Here is a 24,034-nt window from a genome sequence, read left to right on the forward strand (position 1 = left end):
ATACCTGCTACACAGACAAAGCCCACGGGAGAGTCTGACTGGTCTTCACAGCATCAGTTCCAGCACCAGCCTTGCCATTAGCACCGAAGCCTGACCCGGGAATTTACTGATCTTTTCCTTCTCCACCTAAACTTAAGAAACAACTTCAAGGATACTGTCCCTACTTTCTCTTCTTCAGTTCAGTTCAGTTCAGTCACCCAGTCGGGTCCGACTCTTTGCAACCCCATGGACTGCAGCATGCCAGACCTCCTTGTCCATCACCAGCTCCCGGAGCTTGCTCAAACTCATGTCCATTGAGTTTGGTGATGCCATCCAACCATCTCATCCTCTGTTGTCCCCTTCTCCTCCTGCCCCCAGTCCCTCCCAGCATCAGGGTCTTTTCAAATGAGTCAGCTCTTCACATCAGGTGGCCAAAGTATTGGAGTTTCAGCTTCAACATCAGTCCTTCCAATGAACACCCAGGACTGATCTCCTTTAGGATGGACTGGTTGGATCTCCTTGCAGTCCAAGGGACTCTCAAGAGTCTTCTCCAACACACAGTTCAAAAGCATCAGTTCTTCAGCACCCAGCTTTCTTTATAGTCCAACTCTCACACTCATACATGACCAGTGGAAAAACCATAGCTCTGACTAGACCAACTTTTGTTGGCAAAGTAATGTCTCTGCTTTTTAATATGCTATCTAGGTTGGTCATAGCTTTTCTTCCAAGGAGCAAACGTCTTTCTAACCATTCGGGGGTGGTATTTCCTCTGTATTAATGACCAGCTACTATGTTCTGTCATACTTACAAGAGAAAAGTAGAAATACAGTTCGGTGAACAACTTTGAATTCTTCCCAGTTCCCAGATTAGAATAGCCACCCTTGGCTTTTGAAAGACTGTACTCTTTCTGATAATACGTAAAATTCCTCTCAGCTATTCAATACCTCTCAGCAAAACAACACATTGATTTTAAATAATGAACCAAAACATCTTAAATTTCCTTGAGATCTACATGGGATCCAAACCTAAAAGAACTCCAATGATGGCAAAATATCTCCACAGATACTAGAAACATAATTAAAATTATTAATTACACCCCCAACGATAGACTATGAGCTGATTCCTAGAGCCAGCTTCCCTTGGGATCATGGGCTTTATTAAAATATCCATCACTGAGTTCTGGCGTCTTAGCTACAGCAGCACTTTCACTCTTTGGGGGTTTGATTAGAATAAAGCAACAAATACCTGAACCTCAGCACTTCACTCATCAAGCTTCCAGCTTCTTCTGGGCCTGCCGGGCATCTGGCCCCAGTCCGGGTCAGGCCATGCACCTGGGCCACAGCACACAGGGGAGGTTCCACCACCCCGGGAGAACTCTGGTCAGTGGCCCTGCTCTCGGATTCTGACGCTACTACCCATCACTGTTCATGTCCTGCTCTGAGCCTGGTTGGCTCCTGGGACCTCTCGTGACTGGACTTCAATTCACTGCGTGTCCTGAGATGCTGGATGCCACGAAGCACGTTGAAGTGGAGTAGACTCTCATGCTCCAGAGATCAAAGCCTGCATCTCAGCTCTACCCCTTCTCACTGTATAACGCCGGGCAAGTCCCTCACGCTCTCTGAGCCTCTCCGCCTCCTACAGGAAACAAGGATAACAGTGATGCCCAGTGGATACCTATCTCACAGGATTGTTGGTTTTCAAGTAGTGTGTTTGATTCAAAACCACAATGAAGTAGCAGCTCACACTGTTAGGATATCTATCATTAAAAAGGCAAGAGGTAACAGATGCAGGTGAGGATATGAAGAAAGGGAACATTTCTGCTGTGTTCCTGGGAACGTAAGTCGTTGCAGGCACTGCAGAAGTCAGCGTGGAAGTGCCCCAAACAATTAAAAATAGAGCTCCCATCGGATCCAGCAGTCCCAGTCTTGGTGTGTATCCAAAGGAAATGAAATAATTATCTTGAAGAGATATCTGTACACCCATGTTCATTGCAGCTTGGTTCACAATAGCCAAGGTATGGGAACAACTTAAGTGTCCATCAGTTGATAAATGTATAAAGAACATGTGATGTACAGATATATATAGATACAGATATACTGCTGCTGCTGCTAACTCGCTTTAGTCGTGTCCAACTCTATGCGACCCCATAGACGGCAGCCCACCAGGCTCCCCCGTCCCTGGGATTCTCCAGGCCAGAACACTGGAGTGGGTTGCCATTTCCTTCTCCAATGTGTGAAAGTGAAAAGTGAACGTGAAGTCGCCCAGTCCTGTCTGACTCTTAGCGACCCCATGGACCGCAGCCTCCCAGGCTCCTCTGTCCATGGCCTTTAAAAAGAATATCCTGCCGTTTGCAACAACTTGTGTGAACCTAGAGGACATATGTTAGGTGAAATAAGGCAGGCGTGGAAAGATACTGCATGGCGTTACTTAGAGATGAAGCAAAATTTTTAAAAAGTAAAACTCCAAACTGAGTAGAATGGTGGTTGCCAGGGGGTGGGGGAAATACTGAGAGGGCACAAGGATGTAAGATAAGATTTGATGATACTGAACTGTATAATTGAAACTAAGAAAGAAGTACTCAAGCGTTTTCACACACAAAAAAGGTAAATATGTTAGCAGGTGGATGTCTTAATTAACTCAGTGGTGGGAATCCTTTCACACTATATACACATATCAAATCATCACATTGTACACGTTAAACATATTATCATTTTATTTGTCAATTATACCTCAATAACATTTTTAAAGCATATTTTTAATTGATTTTTATTGGAGCATAGTTTCTTTACAATGTTACGCTCATTTCTACTGTACAGCAAAGTGAATCAGCCGAAGGTACACACGGGTACCGCCTCCCTTTTGGTCTTCCGTCCCATTCCCATTCAGTGGAGCACCCTGAGCAACACAGTACGTTCCCATCAGTTACCTATTTCATCCGTAGTATCAATAGTGTATATATGTCACTCCCAACCTCCCAGTTCCTCCCACGCCACTCCCCTTTCCCCTATGGTATCCATATACTATTTCTTCTCTATATCTCTGTCCCTATTTTTGCTTTCCCGATGAGATCGTCCACACCATTTTTCTAGATTCCACATACATGGGTTAGTTTAAACGCTCCCTGACAGGGTCCTTGATAAAAGGAGGGTCCCGACAAACGTGGCTGCTGTCCTTGTAACTGCGCTGTTGGCGCGCGCTGCCGCCAGCCCCTCCCAGTGCAAGCCGCCGCTCCCACGCTTCCCCGCTCCTGCGGGCTGTCCCCCGCTTCCCCGCTCCGGGCCGCGGGCGCTGGATTTATGCAGAGAGCAGAGAGGGGAAGAAGGTGCGGAGACAGGCCGCTGGAGAACTTCTGCCCATCGCGCTGTTACTGCCCCCGCAACCTGAACCCCTGACCCCCATAAACCTTCCGACTCTTCTCTCTTAGATGTGGACATCTGCACATCTGACTTCTGGCACCCCTGAACCAGCTTCAGCTAGAGACTTAACAATAGTACAGAACTCCAAACCGGGCCATGGGCGCTTAGTCACTCAATCATGTCTGGGACCCCGTGGACTGTAGTTCACCAGGCTCCTCTGTCCCTGGGAGTCTCCAGGCAAGAATGCTGGAGTGCCTAGCCATTTCCTTCTCCCAGGGATCTTCCCAACCCAGGGATCACACCCGGGTCTCCTGCATTGGAAGGGGATTCTTCACCATCTGAGCCACCAGGGAAACCCCAAATGGGGCCATAATCTTGGTCAAAGCATGGTATGAATAACAGTGTTGTATAAATATCTCCTATCAAATCTAATATACCATCAATAACAAAACACACCCTTATTTATGTACTTCTGAAAAATTAAAATTGCCAGTAAAGGCGCCAGATATGTATAACAAATCAGATATGTATAACAGTCTGATTTCAGATATGTTACATTAAAAAAAAATAATGCTTCCTAGGATTAATGTTGTACTACAGAGCATTTCTCTTGAAGAAACATTAAAAAGTACAAAACACGGTTCTTGTGCATACTTTCAAGAGTCCTGGGCACAGAACCTTGCAGACAGAAAATAAATGCTTGTTGAATGAATAAATACATACGTGAACAAATGCACTTTCTAACAGCTACATGATAACAGATGAACGCCCTTCCTAATAGCCGCATGATGATGAGGTTCTAGCATTTAAAAAGAGAATTTGATGCAATAGGAAAATGGTGCTAAAAATTAAATACATCATGTCACCAAACCTTCCACTTAAATTCACTGAAACAAATAAGCAAATTTCACTCTGAACTGTTTGTTGCCTCTTCAGCAAAATGGAAACCTAAATACAGGGATAGATTCTAAAAGTTTAGTGTCTAGCTAATTGCCAGTTTTCAAGGTAGATGCTATTTTTAAGTGTGCTGTATCAGGACCATAAAACTCAGGACCTATTTTGAAACATCTGGCATCATCCTCAGGGCACACTCTGGGTTTCTGTTAGCCCGGAGAAGGCACTGGCGTCTTTGATAACTGGGAATACAGATCCACTTAAGAGTGCCTTTTCCTTTCCTCTGTATCACTAAATTGGCTCTAGACTCCTTGGAACTCAACCAATCCCTGCAGAGTGATGGGGATAAGGGCAAGTGAGTCAGGTTCCCTACACAGTTCCCATTAGGAGAAGTCAGCCTCCACTTCCTGTCCAAAGCAGCTCCCAAGAGTCGCTCTGTCCTATCTGTTGCAATTAAAATTGGTGCATTTCATTCTGGGCATTACAGGGACGGGCATTATACGAAATAGATGAACAGGAACCATAGGGATGAAGATTGAATGAAAATGGATGGACTTTGGAGATTCATACATTTTAAAGGTTCTCTGGGGAAATTTTCCGGTGACAGTCAGCCGGTCACCCTTCTCCTGCTCTGCAGAGGATGACCAATTCCAGACTCTGCTCTTGTTAACCCTCCATCTGCGGTTTGCCTCACCATATTCATATTAGTCTTCTCTCCAAGCTGACGCAGAACTGCACTCACGATTCCTGGATATCAGATCCTTTTCAGGTGGAAAATAAGGAGTCGGAAGAGAAAAATCCTGTCATGTAAGTTTCCCTACATATAGGTAGATTGCAAGGGAAATGACTACCATACGGATAAAAACAAGCCACTCAAATGCTTATCCGAGTTTCCAAGGACATTCCACCCATGTCCAAGCCAAGAGCAGCAACGTCCTTTTCCAGGATTGACCTAAATGCTTCCAAAATCCACACCTGTATTATACAGCTATTTCCCTTGTGTCTAATTAAAGACAAAATAAAAGGAGGACAGAGCCTACACTGCTTCTGCTGTTTCACAGCCAAGTATTTTCTGCAGGACACATCCTTTCCCTCCCCCATAGGTACCAGAAATACAATCATTGTCTTCTTTCTCCTACATTCAATCAATATTCCCAAATATCCCATACCTCGTGGGGGACACTGCTCTCCTTGTAATTTAAGAGAAATGACTGACTCCAGTATGCCAATGGCCAGCAGAATCCCTAGACCTCTGCATGGACCCTCGGCTTAGACCTCTCGTCCGCACTTCCCCACTGGGTCCTCTAGCCCTGACCTCCATCCATCCCACGTGGCTGGGATTGGATTCATCAAGTCTGTATATCTCCCCTTCTTTGTGAAATGCCATTCACACTCTGCTTCCTCCAAATCCATGAAGAGGAAAAACTGTATGTAATTCATATTTTCATCTCCTTCAGCCAGTAGTTTGTACAAGGTAAGGATTGAATAAGTGTAGGCTAATTTCCATTTATTCAACTCCATCATGCCACAACCAGAAAGTGGTGAGGCCCCAAGTGTTCCAAAAGCACAGCACATGAACCACTGGTGGTAAACCAGATGACCATGACACTTTAGTGTCACTTTAAGTGACCTTTCTTCTGACCTTAAGAGGAAACCTTCTTAATGGCCATAGGTTTACTATAGGGTGCACTAGGAAAAATGTAACTAATCAAAATATCTATGATGTTATAAATACTATTGCTGGGGGAAGGGCTAAATTTATTTAATTTTTAAATGAGGTTCTCAAAGAAAAATATTAACAGTGGTAGATACTACTACCTAAGGCAGTTAAATTTAGGTTTTTAAAAGTGAAATCTACTTACAGAAAAATAAACAGTGGTACAGATGATATCTAAATGAAGCAAAAAAATTAAAAAGCAAAGGTGGAATAGGAAAGACTGAAATTAAGAAACCTTGCCCTCACTAGCATTTCCAGTTTGAATCTGGTTTGCTCCCAAATGTCCCACACCCACTGCAAGATTGATCCCTGACAAACATTCCTTCATGTCACATCAGGTCTCAGAAACCCCCAGTAGCTCCCGACAAACAGCCACATCCTGTCTCCTACTGACAGTTCTCAGTTCTCTAATCCTCTCTTCCCAACCCACTCTGATCCTTCCAGGTGGAGATGCACGCGTCCTGCCCCTTAGGCAAATCCTGCAAATGTGCACTGTCTTGCTGAGATTAGTGCATTCTCTCCCCCACCTTTTCCTCCCCACGAGCCACATGCATCCCTTCCCCCAAAAGGAAGCATCCAAACCATTTGCCTTTCTCCATCTCTTATCACAATTCACCTTTACCGCACACCCTTCATCCATTCCAGTAAGGTGTTCGCTCGTGACTTTGCCTTCATCCACACGTACGTTTCATCACCCCGATGAAACTGTGAAGTCAGCCAGGGCCAACAGTGTGTCCTTAATGTTGTGTAAAGTCTCAGTCAACCTACAAGAGCGCTGAGCAAACCACAAACACTAAGCATATGTCCCGTAATAAAATAAACCAAAAACTGACACATCCAGAAAGCAAGTTCATGTCAAACATGGACTTGGTTTAGAATGTGCTCACCCACAGCATCATCCAACTGGGATTCTCACTGCACTCATCCCAAAGACTGAGTATTAAAAATTCCCTGCACAAAGAACCTGGCTTAACATTAGAACGCATCCCTGGGGTGTTTTAATAGAAAAGTCACTCTGTGGGGGAAAGGGGAGCTGTGTACACTGTTGGTGGCCATGTAAATTGTAGCCACCCTGGAACAGTATAGAGATCTTTCAAAAGACAAAAAATAGAACAAATCCAGTGAATTCCACTCCTGGCTATATATTTTTTAAAAACCCAAAATACAAATTCAAATATATATATACTCCCAATGTTTATAGCAGCATATTTACAACCACCAGATATGGAAACAACCAAAAGCTGGCTTGAAACTCAACATTCAAAAAACTAAGATCATGACATCCAGTCCCATCACTTCATGGCAAAGAGATGGGGGGAAAAGTGGAAGCAGAGTCAGGGTTTCTTTTCTTGGACTCCAAAATCACTGTGGATGGTAACTGAAACCATGAAATTAAAAGATGCTTGCTCCTTGGAGAAAAGCTATACAAACCTAGACAGTGTTTAAAAACCAGAGATATCACTTTGCTGGCAAAAGGTCTGTGTAGTCAAAGCTATGGTTTCTCTAGTAGTCAGGTATGGATGTGAGAGTTAGACCATAAAGAAGTTCAAGCACTGAAGAATTGATGCTTTCAAACTGTGGTGCTGCAGAAGACTCTTGAAAGTCCCTTGGACAGCAAGAAGACCAACCCAGAATATTCACTGGAAGGACTGATGCTGAAGCTCCAATACTTTGGCCTCCTGATGTGAAGAACTGACTCATAGAAAAGACCCTGATGCTGGGAAAGATTGAGGACAGGAGGAAAAGGGGACGACAGAGGATGAGATGGTTGGATGGCATTACCGACTCAATGGACATGAGTTTGAGCAAGCTCCAGGAGATGGTGAAGGACAAGGAAGCCTGGTGTGCTGCAGTCCATGGCACTGCAAAGAGTCGGGCATGACTTAGTGACTGAACGACAACAAAGTGTCCATTAACAGATGAATAAATAAAGAAGTGGCATACACATACAATGGAATACTACTCAGCCATTAAAAAAGAATGAAAGTTTGCATTTGCAACAACATGGATGGGCTTGGAGGGTGTGATGCTGAAGTTAAATAGCAGGGGCTTCCCTGGTGGCTCAGGTGGTCAAGTGTCCGCCCGCAAGGCGGGAGACCTGGGTCTGATTCCTGGGTCAGGAGGATCCCCTGGAGAAGGAAATGGAAGCCACTCCAGCAGTCTTGCCTGAAAGTCCCACGGACGGAGGAGCCTGGTGGCCTACAGTCCACGGGGTCACAAAAAGCCGGCACGACTGAGCGACTTCACTTTCACTTTTAAATAAGTCAGACAACGAAAAACAAATACTGTATGATATCACTTACCTGTGGAATCTAAAATAAAAGTAAGTTGCAATATAACGAAAAAGCAGCAGACTCGCAGATACCAATGAGTCGTTACCAGTGGGGATGGGACGTGGGGAGGGCCCACAGAGGGGCAGGGGATTAAGAGGTACCAACTATCATGAATGGCCTCTGGTTTCAGCCAGACCTGGGTTAGACTCTCAGCCTTACCACCGGGAGCCCCAAACCTCAGGGAAATTCACTCACTCACATAGCAAATGTTCACTGAAAGCTACCATGCCTCAGGCACAGCAACTGGCCTCATCAGTGGACATTCTCCTCTTTAAGACAGGAAGATAACATTCCCTGAAGTAGAAACATTGTCAGGACAATGTATGCAAAATGCCCCGCCCTCTGCCAGGCTCACAGTAAAAACACATGATTGTTGCTACCATCACGGTCATGACCATTATCTTCAGTCTTTGGAAAACATCTAATGTGCCTCAGTATGCTCTCCTTCTTAAAACTCTCTCCCCTTGACTTCATGGAGATACCATCTGAGTGGTCTTCATTTAGGCATTTTTTTTCGTTTTTACTTATTAAATTCATAAACAGAGAGAAAAACTTTCAGTGCCTGATAGGCAGGATGCGCAGAATTATAAGAGAGACGGAGGGCGACCTGCACCAGCGCGTGTCGGAAAAGCGTCTCCGGGAAGGGGGCACGTGGGCTGAGACTGCAGGAGGAGGAGGAGCCCGCCACGTGAAATCCACTGGAAGCGGACGTCAGGAGGAGGAGGCGGGCCCGACGGCAACCCTCGGGTGAGAAAGCAGCTGGTTTATTCAGGAACGAAGATAAGGCTACAGAGGACCCACCCGCAGGGCAGGAACAGAGACAGGCCAGAGAACCGACTTGTGGACACAGGCGGATGGGGAGGGCGGGGCGAGCTGGGAGAGCCACATCGGGGGGCGGTCCGTGTAAATCAGAGAGCTGGGGCGCTGCCGTGTAAATCAGAGAGCTGGGGCGCTGCCGTGTAAATCAGAGAGCTGGGGCGCTGCTGCGTAACACGGGGCTCGGCCGGTGCTCTCTGACCACAGGGGCGGGGCGCGGCGCCGGTGGGCGGGGAGAGGGGGAGGCCCAGGTGGGAGGGGACGTATGCATCCGTGCAGCCAGTTCCCTGTGTCCTGCAGTGGAAACTGGCACCACTTTGCAAAGAAATCTTTAATGGATTATAGGCAGCAGGAGTAGATAGGGAAACCAATGGGAAGACCATGTCAGCCTTCCAGCTGAGGCTGCCAGAACCAGAGAGATGGGGGTAGAAGCAGAAACAGATTCTGGATGGATTTCAGAGGTCATCATGGACTGGACTTGCTGATAAACAGAGTGGAAAAGGCTAGAGGTAGAAAGGACGGACCTAGATGTTTCGTTCGGCAACTGTATACACGGCGGAGCCACGCGTGGAGCGGAGGACGCAGCACGGAGGCACCGAGGTTTGGGGTGGGAAGTCCACGGTCCTCCTTCCGTCTTCGGAGGTGAAGACAGGCGCGTGAGTGGAAACGTGGAGGAGGCAGGTGGATGTGGAATCTGGAGAGGCCCCCCGCTAGGATGCACGAAGGGCGACTGATACTACCCGGGGAGAACCAGACAGGGACCAGGGGCCTCCAGTCCAAGCGCCTGGGCAGCTGGTCGTTTACAGGGAGCGCATCAGAGACGCTGAGGAGTGCCCGCAGGGGTGAGAGCAAACCCAGAGGAAGCGATGCCCCCACAGCCAGCGCCGGGAGTGACGTGCTGAGAAGGAGGGAGTGGCCGATGGTCAGATCGGCCCGGAGGTGTCAAGGAAGAGGGGGGTGGCTCCTCCCCGTTCCTCGCTAACAGACCCAGTTTCACTTAAACGTTGGTTCGGTGGCCACACGCCCAAAAAAGGTGGGGCCCCGACGCAGGGAATAACTCTTAAATGCTCCAAGCCAATAGTAATAATATCATTTCCCTTTGGCAGGTTTAGGGATTGATGTAAGGAGAAATAGGTTGTGGGGTCCCTAAAGGGAAAAGATCCTCCATGATAAAAAAAAAAAGAGAGAGAGAAAAGGAAAAAGACCACTCCACTTCCTACGCAGTGTTTAGACAACGTAAGGTCTGCTGGAGCATCTGCAGCCCTCTTAGCACCATTAGGCAGCTTTCGCCAACATGATGAAGGGAGGCAGGGCAGGAAGCTGGACAAGTCTGGGTTCTCAGAGGCATTACAAAGCAAACTAGGAGCCCACCTAGGCTCCTAGAAGCCCCCCTTGATACGAGAACTCTTTTAACAGTAAATGTCCATATTGTTTCAGCCTCTTTTCATGGGACATTCCACATGTAGCTGAAAGTATCCTCACTGACACTTCAGATAAAAGAACAGAAAGAGGATGCAACAGCCACTGGCAACCCCGGGAAGGGCAGTGCCTGTGAAGTGGCGATGGTTAGAAAGAAGAAGAGGTGAGGAATCGAGCCCCTGACTGCAGACACTTCCTTCCAGCAGTTTGCAGTGAAGGGTGTAAAGCAAATTAGGTGGTGGCTGGAGGGGATGTGGGGTCCAGGGGGTGATGGGGACACTGAAGTATGTTTATGTGTTAGCGGGAATGTTCAAGCAGAGAGGGAGAAAGACGGGGTTCAGAAGGAAGGAGAACCAAAAGAGCGTAAGTGGTGGGGGCCCCGCATAAATGGAGGGGTCGGCCCGAGACAGGAGACATGCTTCACCCACAGAAGGATAAACGCAAGGGGGCAGGTACAGGTGCAGGTGGGGAAATGATGACCAACTGCTTCTCTTTTTTTCAGTGATGTAACAAATGCCCCAAATGTGAAACGCCTCTTTAGACCAATCAAAGGAGGCTCGGCCTCCCCTGTGAAGTCCATCCTGTCTTGTACTCTCAGACCCACCCCTTCAAACTCCCATGAAATTGTCTCTGTCCCTTCTGGGGGATGTACCTTGTCTGGTGTCATAGTTTGAATCCCCTGTGCCACCAGAATGGAGACTCCTGGAGGGCAGGAAGCATCTCTTAACATCTCAGAATCTACCACAGAGCCTGACACACATCTAACAAATATGCTGAAAAGAAGGAAAATCTTAATGCACTGGGGTAAAAAAAGAAAGTCAACCCCTATTAGTCACAGATTCCACATAGGCAAATTCTCCTACTTGCTGAAACATATTTATAACTCCCCAATCAATACTCGTGGCACTTTCACAGTCATTCATAGCGAGGTGCAGAGCAGAAAAAAGACCCAAAACTGAGTCTTGCACCACACATGTTCCCCACAGAGGTCAAAGCAGGCCATGCTCTGCCTTCTCTGTGTCGGTTCCCATTCTGCAAGCAAGTGTCCTTTCTGTGGTCTATTTGGTGCCACGTTGTTCACATTTTTGTGCTTTCTGCTGGTCATTCCGCTGTTTAAAATCGCACTCAAGCATACTGCTAAGTGGTGTCTAGTGTTCATGAGTGCGAGGCTGGCACTGCCTTGGAGAGAAAATATGTGTACTCGGTACGCTTGCGTCAGCCGTGAGCTACAGTGCCATGGGCGAGAGCTCAGTGTGAATGAGCCAACGATATATACTAAATGAGATGTCTTTCAACAGAAACACACTTAAAACAAGGTTATGTGCAGATCAGTGGACGGGGATGTGGTGACCGGAGGCTTGCAGGAACCTAACCCTAGATTTCCCCTAGAAGCAGTGGCTCCGTATTCACTAATTCGGTGCTCGCGGAGGTTGTACAGGACACAAGTACTGCAAACAAGAACCGACTGCATTTCATTCTGCCATCTTCGGAGAAAGGGAGCGATGGAGACAAAGCGGTCTGATGAGGCTGAGATGAGGCTCATCAAGGCTTCGCTCTCTTTTCATGCTTTCTGGAACCCTCACCAGCACCAGGATTTGCCGCTAAGAGAAAGCTGCTGATTAGCTGTAGACGACGTCCCCAGAGACCCATTAGCTTGCCTGAGAAGCGTCTTGGGGCCTTACCCTACCCTCTCACTCAAAGCCAGCTGGCTGGGGAACCAGATAGAGAAGCAAGGGCAAGGTAAAACTCTACCATGTGTCTTAACGTGGGCTCCCCCAGAAGCTGATCCTAAGATAAAAGACGTGAGCACAGTGGTTGTTGGGAGGTGAAGAAAGCACCATTGGGAAATGGAAAAGAGAGACAGAAATGAGAAGGCAGCCAAGAAAACTGACAGAAAGTACAGCATCAAGCCAGCTGTCACTACAGAAGAGTGGAATTTTTTCCACTGCAGAACATACTCCTTATTTTTTAGAACTTATTTATTCGGCTGCGCTAGGCCTCAGTTATGGCACCCAAGATCCATCTTCACTGCAGAATGCAGGACCTCTGGCTGTAGCGTGCATACCCTTAGTTGCTGCACGTGGGATCCAGTTCCCTGAGCAGGGGTCGAACCTGGGCCCCCTGCATTGGGAGTGAGGGGTCTCAGCCTCTGCAGCACCAAGGAAGTCCCATGCAGAATACACTCCTGGCTTATCCAGCCAGGCCCGAGGGAACTGGGGCATTTACCTAACATCTCCCATCAGCCACCATCAAGGGCTGCTTTTGGGGTGCTATAATTCTCCTGTCCTTCCTGCCTTCCACGGGAGCAATAAAGCAGGCTCGTTAAGCTGTTGTTGTTCCGTTGCTCAGGTGTGTCCGACTCTTTGCAGCCCCATGGACGCCAGGCTCCCCTGTCCTTCACGAGGTCCCAGAGTTTGCTCAAATCCGTGTCCACTGAGTCGGTTCAGGGAAAAAGTCGAAAGCGTGAGGACTGTCAGTCATGTCATCCAGTTTGCACTGAAAGGGTGAGGGTGGGCACTGACGTGTCTGCCACATCACACAAGGCTCAGAGTCTCGCCCCGAGCTGGCGTGGGGCCGCTTCCACGAGAAATCTACCAGACAAGCGCCCCGAGAGTCCTGGGTCTAGGGCACATCCAGCAAATTTCTAAATAGAAGACCGTGTCCTACTCAGTCGACATGGGGTTTCATGGTGTTTCTAAAGGAACCTGGCAGTAATACATAAGGCCCTTTTCCTTCTCCTTTGGAGGAAGCAAGATGGAAAACTCGCACCTGCAGGGATCACTCGGGGCCTTCCCCGAGACTAGCGCGGGAGAGGACAGCGGGACAAGCAGTTTGGGGAGAACGTGGGGGTCCCACACATCACAGGGTATGCTGTCTCACCGCCACAGACTCGGTGGGCCCCCACGGGACATGTGGCAGAGACCCCGGTGCCTGCCCGGAGCCGGTTGGCACGAGGCCTCGCCCTTCCATGACCAGCTCTGCCCCCCACCCCAGGCTGCCAAGCATCTCACAGCTCAGGAGCAGCCCGGCGGGGAGGGGAGAGGTTTGAGGGCTCTCCTCCACGATCAAAGGAGGCAAGAAAGACGCTCTTCCCTCCCTCCCATCAGGTGACTGGGTTGCTGGGCTCTGAATCCAGAAAATACATTTCTCCCTTCATTTTCACATTGATAACTTTCCCAGTTCAAGTCACAATACTTGAGAAATGGACCAAAGAATTAGACTGGCCAATGCCAGTCACAGAAGCCACCCGGTGGGTGTCCAGCCGTGAAATCACGTCCTCCTCCATCAGGCGGGCGAAGACTATCAGAGCCCTGGGAGAGGGCCTCCCGCGACCACAGCAAGGAGCAGGGGCCAGGCCAGGGGCCCAGGACATCCACCCTCGGCGGGACACACGCCTCTCCCTGGAGACGGTGTTTAGCATGATGCAGACGCTCAATCACAGGACAGCACGTGGATGAGCAGAGAATGGCCTTGGATGCAGCACAGACCTGGGTGCAAACCCCAGCTCAAGCACTTCTGACTCGGGTGGCCGTGAGCAGCTTTGGCTTCTGCATCTTCAAAATGGACCTAATGCTACGTGTCTCGGATGACCGACATTCATTCAGAAGTAGACATGGATGCCACAACATGAATGGATCTCGAAGAAACTACATTGTGAAAGAAGCCAATCACAAAAAACTACATGTCATATGATCCCATTCATACAAAATCCACGGAAACAGAAAAAGGTCAGTGATTGCCTTGGACTGGGAGAGAGAGGGAAATCAGGGAGGGACCGCTGATGGGATGAGGTTTCTTTTCGGAGGTTTTAGAAAATAGAACGTCATATAGAAGTAACCATTGCTCAACAGAGTAAAAACCACTGAACTGTATGTTTTAGATGTCATTTTTATATTATGTAAATTATATCTTAATAAAGCTGTTTTGGGGGGCTTCCCTGGCGGCTCAGTGGTCAAGAATCTGCCTGCCAGTGCAGGAGACACCGGAGACCCAGATTAGATCCCTGGATCAGGTAGATCCCCTGGAGAAGGAAACAGCAACCCAGTCTAGTGTTCTTGCCTGGGAAATCCCACGGACAGAGGAACCTGACGGGCTACAGACCATAGGGTCACAAAGAGTCAGACACAGCTGAGCGACTAAGTGTGTACACACACACACACAAGGTGTTAACGAGAAAAACAAGCAGAGTGACCCAGGCTGCAGTGAAGATACGCTATGTCTTCGGTTCCGCACCAAGGCGCCGCCCTTGACTCTGACCCTCAGTGGACGGGTGCTGCCAGTCACAGCATCACCACCACCGATGAGGTGCCTCTTGTGCACCTGGCACTGGGCCCCACCCTTTCTGCACATCATCTCATTTAAGTCTCCTGAGACGGAGGGGATGGGTGCCGGGATCCCCCTGGTTCTCAGGTGGACACGCAGGCAGAGAGCTGGGGCCGGGGGAAGTCTGAGCTCTCGGACACGTTCTCATCATGCACCCCTCACCTCCAGCAGTAGGCAGCACCAGGCAGGGCTTCCTCGGGAGCTAGAACTGGTTTAAAACAGAGCAGGAAGCTCCATTAGCGGCTGCAGGGCTTAGCCCTGACGACCCAGGCTAGCATCCTTGACTCTCAGTCTGCCCTGCATCCCAGGTGTAGCAAAGAGATCACCAGACTCACAACAAACCAACCACAGCCCTAATCTCCCATTCAGAAGACACGGGCGTCCCTGGTGCTCCTACAGTAAAGAATCTGCCTGCAATGCAGGAGACCTAGGTTCAGTCCCTGGGTCGGGAAGATCCCCTGGAGAAGGAAATGGCAACCCACTCCAGTATTCTTGCCTGGAGAATCCCATGGACAGAGGACCCTGGAGGTCACAAAGACTCGGCCAGGACTGAGTGATTAATTTTCACTCTCTTTTTCAGAAGACATGTAAATGTAGATACTTTGGAAATTATGTGTGGCAAAAAGTTCCCATCTGCCAGAGAGAAAGGGAGATTATTTAAGAATCTAACATTTCAACCTCCTGCAGTTCCTCTGAGATTAATTTACGAGTTGTCATCACCAGGGAAACTCAAACTCCAGTCAGGTTCCAGTGATCCACACACAAGCCACAGAGCCCTAATTAACAAAGGTGTTCTTAATAAAATTTCCATACAAACTAGGCAGTTCTAAGGCTCTCTTTGAAACCACTGCCTGTTCTAACAGAATGTTGCTGACTTCTACAGGATCAACACCTATTCCCTAGGAAACTAACAAAGTAAACATTTTTTTCTTGAAGAGTAATGTAACATCAGAATGATCTTATTTTGAACTTACTGCATAGCATAGGGGTGAAAAAAGAAGGCACGTTCTGTTTTCAGGACATATATTACGTTAACCATAAAAATGCATTCCAATATAGAGTAGGTATAGACAAAAAATGCTTGATTCCACTTATAAGAGGTACCGAGAATAGTTGAATTCGGAGTCGGAAAGAACACTGGTAGTGGCTAGGGGCCAGGGAGCAGGGGGAGGGGGAATGCGGACCCCTCATTTGCAAAAAGTTTTTCAAAAAGTGAAAAACTCTGGTGGTGACGACAGTGGGAATTGCACAAGGTGAATGTACTTGCTACCGCTGAGCTGTACAGTTAAATATGGTTAAAATAGTATGTTTTATATTACGTGACTTTTACCACAATTAATAAAAAATAAAAGAAACGGCCTCATTTTCACCCTTAGCATAAAAAGTTTTAAGCCCTTCTTTACTTGTTAAATGCGTGCCTGAGAGAGATTTCCGAAATGTGCAGGAAACTGGCCTGAATCTGTAAGAAAGGTTGAGCGCTCTGGCCAGGCAGAAAATCAGGAGGGCAGGAAATCTATGCTGTTCATCTCTTACCTCCAGGCCTGGAATAGAGCCAGGCACAAGGAAGGTGTCCAGTAAATATTACTGAATAAATGAATGGATGTCTTCTCCAAGAGGCTGAATATACACCCACGTCCGTACTTGTTATAGATTGCAGAGGCTTTAGCTTGAAACCTCAGAACCAATATGCTCCAGGCTCTGAAGAGCTATGTTGCTGTTGTTGAGTCACTCAGCCATGTCCAACTCTACAGTCCTATGGACAGGAGCCCGCCAGGCTTCTATCCGTGGGATTCTCTGGGCAAGAACACTGGAGTGGGTTGCCACTGCCTTCTCCAGGGGGTCTTCCCCACCCAGGGATGGAACCCAGGTCTCCTGCGTTGCAGGCAGGTTCCTTACCAGCTGAGCCGCCGGGGAAGCCCCTCGCTGCTCAGTGGCTCAGCCCTGCCCCTGTAGCTCTTCACTAATTATTCTTCCCAAAAGGAGAGGAACAAAGCCCCCTCCCCTCGTGCCACACAGCGGAGGTTAAGATCAGGATGCAAACACGAGCTTTGTTTCCTCTTTGCCGGCTGAGAAAATCACCTGACCTCTCTAGACCCCTGCCTTTTCCTTTAAGAAGCTGCAGAGAGTTTCTTGCTGATGTTTGGTCACTAAGTCGTGTCCAAGTCACTTGTGACCCCATGGACTGTAGACCGCCAGGCTCCTCTGTCCATGGGATTCTCCAGGCAAGCATACTGGAGTGGGTCGCCGTGCCCTCCTCCAGGGGGTCTTCCCTGACCCAGGGATTGAACTCGTGTCTCTTACATCTCCTGCCTTGCAGGTGGATTCTGTAGACGGTCTGCTGGTCATGGGAAGCAGTGCTGGGGCTCAGCTGTAGACAGGGGCTCTAGGGCTCCCCAAATCCCACCCCCCGTGGCTGTTGGCTTCGCTTCCTTTAGAGCTGAGTCTGAATGCAGAGATTATTGCCAGAGAGGCAGGCATTCACGCCCTGCAGAAGCTGTGTTCTCACCCTGCCTGTTCATAGCCTCTCATTAATTCAGGCTTTGGGGAGGCCTTCCAAGCTGAGGCCACAAGGACTTGCCAAGCAGGGGGTCCCATTACAGTCAAAGGGGAAACACCCCAATGTCACGCTGCCCCCCACGTTCCAGGAACAAAGTGGCAGCGGGTAAGGAGACATGCGAGAAATTTTTATTAGGTCCATTATGCTAAACTGATGGCTGAAAGCTTCTAAAAGGCATTTGAAGTACAAAATACTGGATGTGCCATGAGTTTTTGGTGTATTGATTCACTGACTCCAGATATGTAAATGATCACAGAATCAAAAGCCATGTAACAAAGCCCAGGAAAAGATTATATTCAGAGATTGAAAATGCAGCTGCCATTACTTTAAGATAGAATACATCTCCCAATCCCCCCCAAAAAAATAGAAAAAGATACCCTTCTGATTTGCAAGCAGAAGTTAGGACACGATTGTCATAAACCAAAAAGGCCAAGAAAAGCTTTTCTCCCATCTAAATGTTTTTCAAAAATTCCCATGTTTCCTGTAAGAAGACAGAGTCCCCTGTGTAAGTTCACCACCCTACGGGCCCGACACATAGCAAGGATCCTCTACAAACATTTGCTGAATCAGTCATTCTATTACAAATGATACTCATTTATAAGTGATTTAAATAATCTTTAAAAAGACAAATCTGGGGACTTTCCTGGCGGTCCAATGGTTAAGACTTCGCCTTTCAATGCAGCAGGTGTGGGTTTAATCTCTGTTCCCGAAGATAAAATCCACACACCTCATGGCCAAAAAACCAGAACATAAACATCACAAGCAACACTGTAACAAATTCAGTGAAGACTTCAAAACGGTCCACATCAAAATAAAAAAAATCTTGAAAAAAAAGTTTAAAAAAATACAAATCTGGTCGGGTCATCCCTCCTACTTCAAACTATTCCATGCCTTTCCATTATTCTCAGGAAGAAAAACACCTTCCCAGGACCTACTATCCCGTGCATAACCCGGCCACCAACCCCCTACCCATCCTCACGCCCCCCACGGGCCACACCTCACACTCTAGCCAGGATCACAATCCAGGTTTCCTGGCCAGAGACTAGTGGTCCTTCTACTGTGCCTCGCTGGCTTTCTCTGTTCTTTTATAACACATTCCCCCAAATGTGAGATCTAAACCAGAGGGTGAGCGTTATTCAAAACACTGAGTGTCATCAGCCACCATCGTTACGCACGACTGCAATGAAATCTAAAATATGTTCCCTACATAACTCTGCCTAATTTTTCAAAGTAAAAGTGGAAACGTGAAGGAAATGCTGTTGCTGTGGCTTGGTCTGGGTCATAACGAATCAGCTGTAGGTCCAGAAATCGAAGGTGGGGACTGAGGAAGTGAAGGGTCCATCGGAAGCTAAGATCACCGGTGTAGAATCACCCTGAACGTCAGTCCCTGATCAGGGGCGAGCCCGGGGGCTCGACGCAGAGGGTGGGTGAGTTCCTGGATGAAGGAAAGGAGAGGAAGGCAACTGAGCCAGGAGCGCGGACTACAGCCCTGCGCCCCGAGAGCGGTCCAGCCCTCGGTTGCTATGGTTACAGACGCCCTGAGAGTAGCTCCGGAATGCGACAGGCCCCGCAGGCAGCCTCATTCAATCCACTCCCACCCCGTCCCGGGCCCCTCCTGGCCCTATTGTGGAAGCAGTGACGGACTCAACAAAGCCCACGGCGGCACTCAAAGACACCGTGCTCACCGCCTCTGCCCAGACACAGAAGAACTGTCCTCAGAATACAAAGTTGCCTCGGGAATAACCCGGGTGTTCGGCAACCTGGGAAGCTCAAAGCCACCATACGCATCCTGCTTTCTGGAAATCATTTTCCCTTCAAGAAAAAACAAGGTGGTTAAAAAAATTTTTAAGTATGTTTACTCCAAATAAGTCCGAGAGTGGCTTCTCCCTGCGCGCCGGGTCCATCACGGCAAGCTCCCCTCCCCAGCGTCTTGCATACCTTCTGACTTGTGCTTCCCTCTCACACACAGAGACACACCGGACACCCTTTCCCTGAGACTTCCACTGCCCAGCCTGAAGGATGCCCTGCCCTGGCTTTATCCAAAGTGAAAGTGTTGGTTGCTCGGTCATGTCTGACTCTGCGACCCCACGGACCATAGCCCGCCAGGCTCTTCTGTCCATGGGATCCTCCAGCCAAGAATACTGGAGTGGGTGGCCATTCCCTTCTCCAGGGGATCTTCCCGACCCAGGGATCGAACCCAGGTCTCCCGCATTGCAGGCAGGCTCTTTACCATCTGAGCCACCGCCGGGGAAGCCAAGCTTTGAACCTATGAAAGAAGAAAACTGTCCAAGAAAGATAATCTGCAAAAGAAGTGGGTCCCAAGCTGCCTCCTTCGACCTCTGATTTCACAGTGAGAAGAAGTAGGGTGCATCACACAGTTACTTTTTGGTGAAAACTTACTAGATCTACACATAGCCTGGTGCCCACACAAGACAGGCTCAGATGTTTTTTGTATCTGAAAAATCTGTATCTGCGTGGACTGGGTAGTATGCTGCAACCCACTGTAAGACCATATATTCATATGTTATACAAATCATCATCAGACTCGCTGTCTTTCTCAAATACCCTTTTAAGCAGTGGGTAATGAGAGGGGTAAATGAAGTTCGATGAATCATGATTGTCTGGGTAAGTGGGAAATGCAGGGTTAAATACAATCAACCCAGTTTCTGCCCTACAGTCTTCTCTGGGAAGGCAGAGGAGGTGGACGGAGGTGGACGGAAGAACTCCAGGGCTAACAGACCCCCAGCATTCAGCCCAGAGCTACGAGGTAACTTTGGGCACGTGGCTTAAGCTCTGCAGGCCTCAGCCTCCTCATTCAGAAGGCAGGGATAATCACCTCATGTGTTTCTCTGGACCAGAGAGAGGACTACATGAGATGATGTCTCTTAAGCTCTTTGCACAATGCCCGGCGCTCAATGTGTATTCAATAAGATGAAGTGGGAAATGCTTATGGTGATTTTTAAATATTTCCTCAAATTCTTTGACACTCTCTCCTTCCAAAGTGCATTTAATCACCCCTCCTCCCAAACGTAGTGGCTCACATCTCTTGAAAGAAGGAGGCAACAAATCCATTTGCGGCCACACAGATGGACCTTGAGAACATTATGCTAAGGGAAATAAGTCACAGAAAGACAGATACTGGGTGATCCAACTTACGTGTGGAATCTAAAAAAACAGACTCAAAGAAACAAAGGAGAGCTGTGGCTACCAAAGGCAGTGGGGTGGGGAGCAGGCGGACTGAGTAAAGGTGATCAGAAGGCACAAACTTCTAGCAGTAGGATAAATAAGTCCCAGGGATGCAACAGACAGCATGGTCGTTACAGTTAACAATACTCTGATATATATTTGAAAGTTGATGTTTTCTCATCATAAAAAATTGTTAACAATGTGAAGTGATGCTGCTGCTGCTGCTAAGTCACTTCAGTCGTCCGACGCTGTGTGACCCCATAGACGGCAGCCCACCAGGCTCCCCCATCCCTGGGATTCTCCAGGCAAGAACACTGCAGTGGGTTGCCATTTCCTTCTCCAGTGCATGAAAGTGAAAGTGAAGTCGTGTCCGACTGTTAGCGACCCCACGGACTGCAGCCCACCAGGCTCCTCCATCCATGGGTTTTTCCAGGCAAGAGTACTGGAGTGGGGTGCGATTGCCTTCTCCGGTAAAGTGATGGATGTTGACTAAACTTATTGTGGGAATTATTTGACAATAGATAAAGATATCAAATCATTATGCTTTATACATAAAATTAATACATGTTTTATGTCAATTATATCTCAATAAAACAAGAAGAAAAAACAAAGACTATGGTAATAATAACAATATATGATTTTTTTAATGATCTTATATTTAGAACCATTTTATGCTCTATTTAGGAGAAGGCCAGACAACCCAGCCACGCCACTCCTGAATTCCTGATAGAGATAATAATCACTGATCGTTGGCTTAAGTCACTAAACGTTGGAGTCATCTGTCACACAGCAATACTAACTCTCCAGGAGGGAATGAGAACAAGCCACTCTGCAATCTCACATGGCCAAGAAAACGGTTGCTTTTCCACGCAGCATCTGGAAAGATCACTTATGTCTCATCACACACACTTTGAGAAATGTTGGTTAACAACTTAGTTTATAAATCTTGTTCACATTTATCATCTCATTTGATCATCTCAGCAAATGTGAAACAAACGTTACTGGGCTCTACCCAGGAGAAAACTGAGTCTCCAAAAGCTTAAGTGACTAGTCCAGGCTCATGTAGCTACTAAAATTGGTAGAACAATAACTCAGACTGAGTATTATGAGTCCAAGCCATGTTTTTTCTTTCTTATTTTCTCTGGTTCAGTGAGAACCTAGGTGTTTTAAACTCGGGATAAGAATATGAGAAGCCTGGGGACTTCCCTGCTGGCCCCATGGTTAAGACTTCACGGTCCCAATGCAGGGGGCCCCAGTTCCATCCTTGGTCAGGGAACTAGATCCCACGTGCCGCAATTAACACCCAGCACAGTCAAATTTAAAAAAAAAAAAAAATTATAAGAAAGAATACGGGGAGCCTAAAGGGTCCCGAAAAGGAGGGGGCTCTGGAATAGGAGACCCTCTCAGACAGCCTAGAGGATGAACCAGACGCTTCTGAAGAGCGTGAGCCTTCCCTGACGTCTGCAGAAGACGGTCCACTGCAACCGTGGGAACAAGGGAGCGTGGGTAGCGCCCAGGGGCCCTCGATGCCCTCCACACTCCTCTAGGAGCTCCGCGTGCATCACCTCTTTAACCTACACAGCAAATCAAGGAGGCATAGGCCGTCATCATCCACATCTTATGGATGAGGAGACCAAATCACAGAGAAACGAAGCAACCTGCCCAAACCAGCCACCGGTCAGCGATGGAGCTCAGACTGGACTCTCAGACTACCAGGGCATGAAGGCATCTCATCAATCCACGCCCCGGCTCTCTCCTTTTCCCTAAGAGTGGAAGAGCTGAAACTCGCACCTACATCCTCCCACCCTAAGCTCCTGTGATGCGCTCTAGCCCAGACGTAGGTGAAATGGACAGAAGATACATTTATGCCTGTCCAGTTATTTTAAGGAAGCATACGCTGAACCATAATACTGAACTACTTCCCATACGGCCTCAAATTCCACCATGAGGCATGAATGCTTTTGGCCAAAAGCAACATTCTCATCTGGTGGAGTGGAAGTTCAATTGCCAGTATCATGTGACACTGAGCATCTCCATTCAGCCTGTCAGGCGCTTATCACCTTAAATTTGCTACGTTACACTATCTTTATCCTGCTCACATATCTGATGTGTTATCTGGGGGACCCACAGGGTCATTTACACATTAGAAACTCATTTCTTGGTAGTAAAATTGTTGCTAGCCAGTACGACAGAATTACAAATATCGGCATTTTAGCCCATTCTGCAAAGGTCACCATGACTTTCAGACTCTCCATCACTTGAGCAAATCTGCACTGACTTATCAAGCATTTCTTTTTAAACTGCAAACACTACTGTTGCCCCTACATCGGGTAACTGGGTGAATAAAAACTAGAATCCTTTGCATAAGAGATAGCAATTGAGATCAGAGCTCTGTAGAAATCAGGGTGGGGTGGGGGCATGGAGCAGGGAGAATGAATGAAGGAAAAATGGAAGGGAAAGAGGAAGGGGGAGTTCCTGTGATCACACGTTTATGGCAACGTGGACTCTACAAACGCTATACTTCGCCACCGTTCCACTTTGCTTCAGAGTTCCCTCCACGGAAAAAAGAAAGTGAAGTCACTGGTAGAACAGAAACTGGGATTCCCTGAAATCCTGCCCACCTGCCCCTGCACTCCGCCTCTCATGCCCACCCCGCCTGCCTCCCTGGCACTGGGAATGAGGAAAGGAGCGGTCACTTCCCCGGGCCCACCCCTCCCCGTGCCAATGGTCCCGACCGCCAACCCGCACGCCCACCCTACAGGGAAGACAGGACACCAGCTTTCAATGTTCAGTTCACAGTACTCAGCCCCAGCACTTACAAGGCGAAAAAAGGAAAAGTTTCCCACTGTGTCTGCAAACCACAAATAGATGTTTTAGGAGGTAAACATGAGGTTTCTGTTCCTCCATCCTGGGTGCCAGTGATGAGCCTGACACGGTGAAGTGTCCACTGAGAGACCGTTAGGAGCAGAGCCCCAGCGTGGCTGGTCCTTCTCTGTGGGAAAGCTGCCCGGAGGGGAGCCAACATGTTCCTGGTGCCGCGTGGGGGCTGATTCCATAACCAAGCCGCGCAGAGCCGAGCCCCCAACCAAGTCTAAGCCCAGCTGGCTCACCCAGAAAGCGCCCTTTATAACAGAGCCTGAGCAGAGCAAAAGACGGTCACCTTTACCCACTTTCCAGCTTCAGCCAACGGAGATGTCCAAACTGAGACTTCCTAATTGGCTTTCCGTAAAACGGTTTCATTCTGTTTCATCATTCAACTCTCTGATTCCCCATGGACTAGAGGTTAAGTGATTCCACTACCTCAAAAAAGGTGCATTTGGGACTTCACTGGTGGTCCGGTGGTTAAGACTCTGCACTTCCACTGCAGGGGGCATGGGGCTGATCCCTGGTCTGGTCAGGGAACAAAGATTCCTGCATGCCATGTGGCATGGCCAAAAATAAATAAATTTTTTAA

The 24,034-nt window shown here is 48.1% G+C and overlaps 1 protein-coding gene across 4 annotated transcripts in view; it reads right to left on the reverse strand.

Moving 5' to 3' along the window:
• KCNK10 (potassium two pore domain channel subfamily K member 10) overlaps window positions 1-24,034 on the reverse strand; it is a 153,684-nt gene that overhangs the window by 117,452 nt on the left and 12,198 nt on the right. The gene's annotated exons all lie outside the window — the stretch shown is intronic.

The sequence above is a fragment of the Odocoileus virginianus genome, chromosome 6 (genome assembly GCF_023699985.2).
Source record: "Odocoileus virginianus isolate 20LAN1187 ecotype Illinois chromosome 6, Ovbor_1.2, whole genome shotgun sequence".
NCBI classification, from domain to species: Eukaryota; Metazoa; Chordata; class Mammalia; order Artiodactyla; family Cervidae; genus Odocoileus; species Odocoileus virginianus.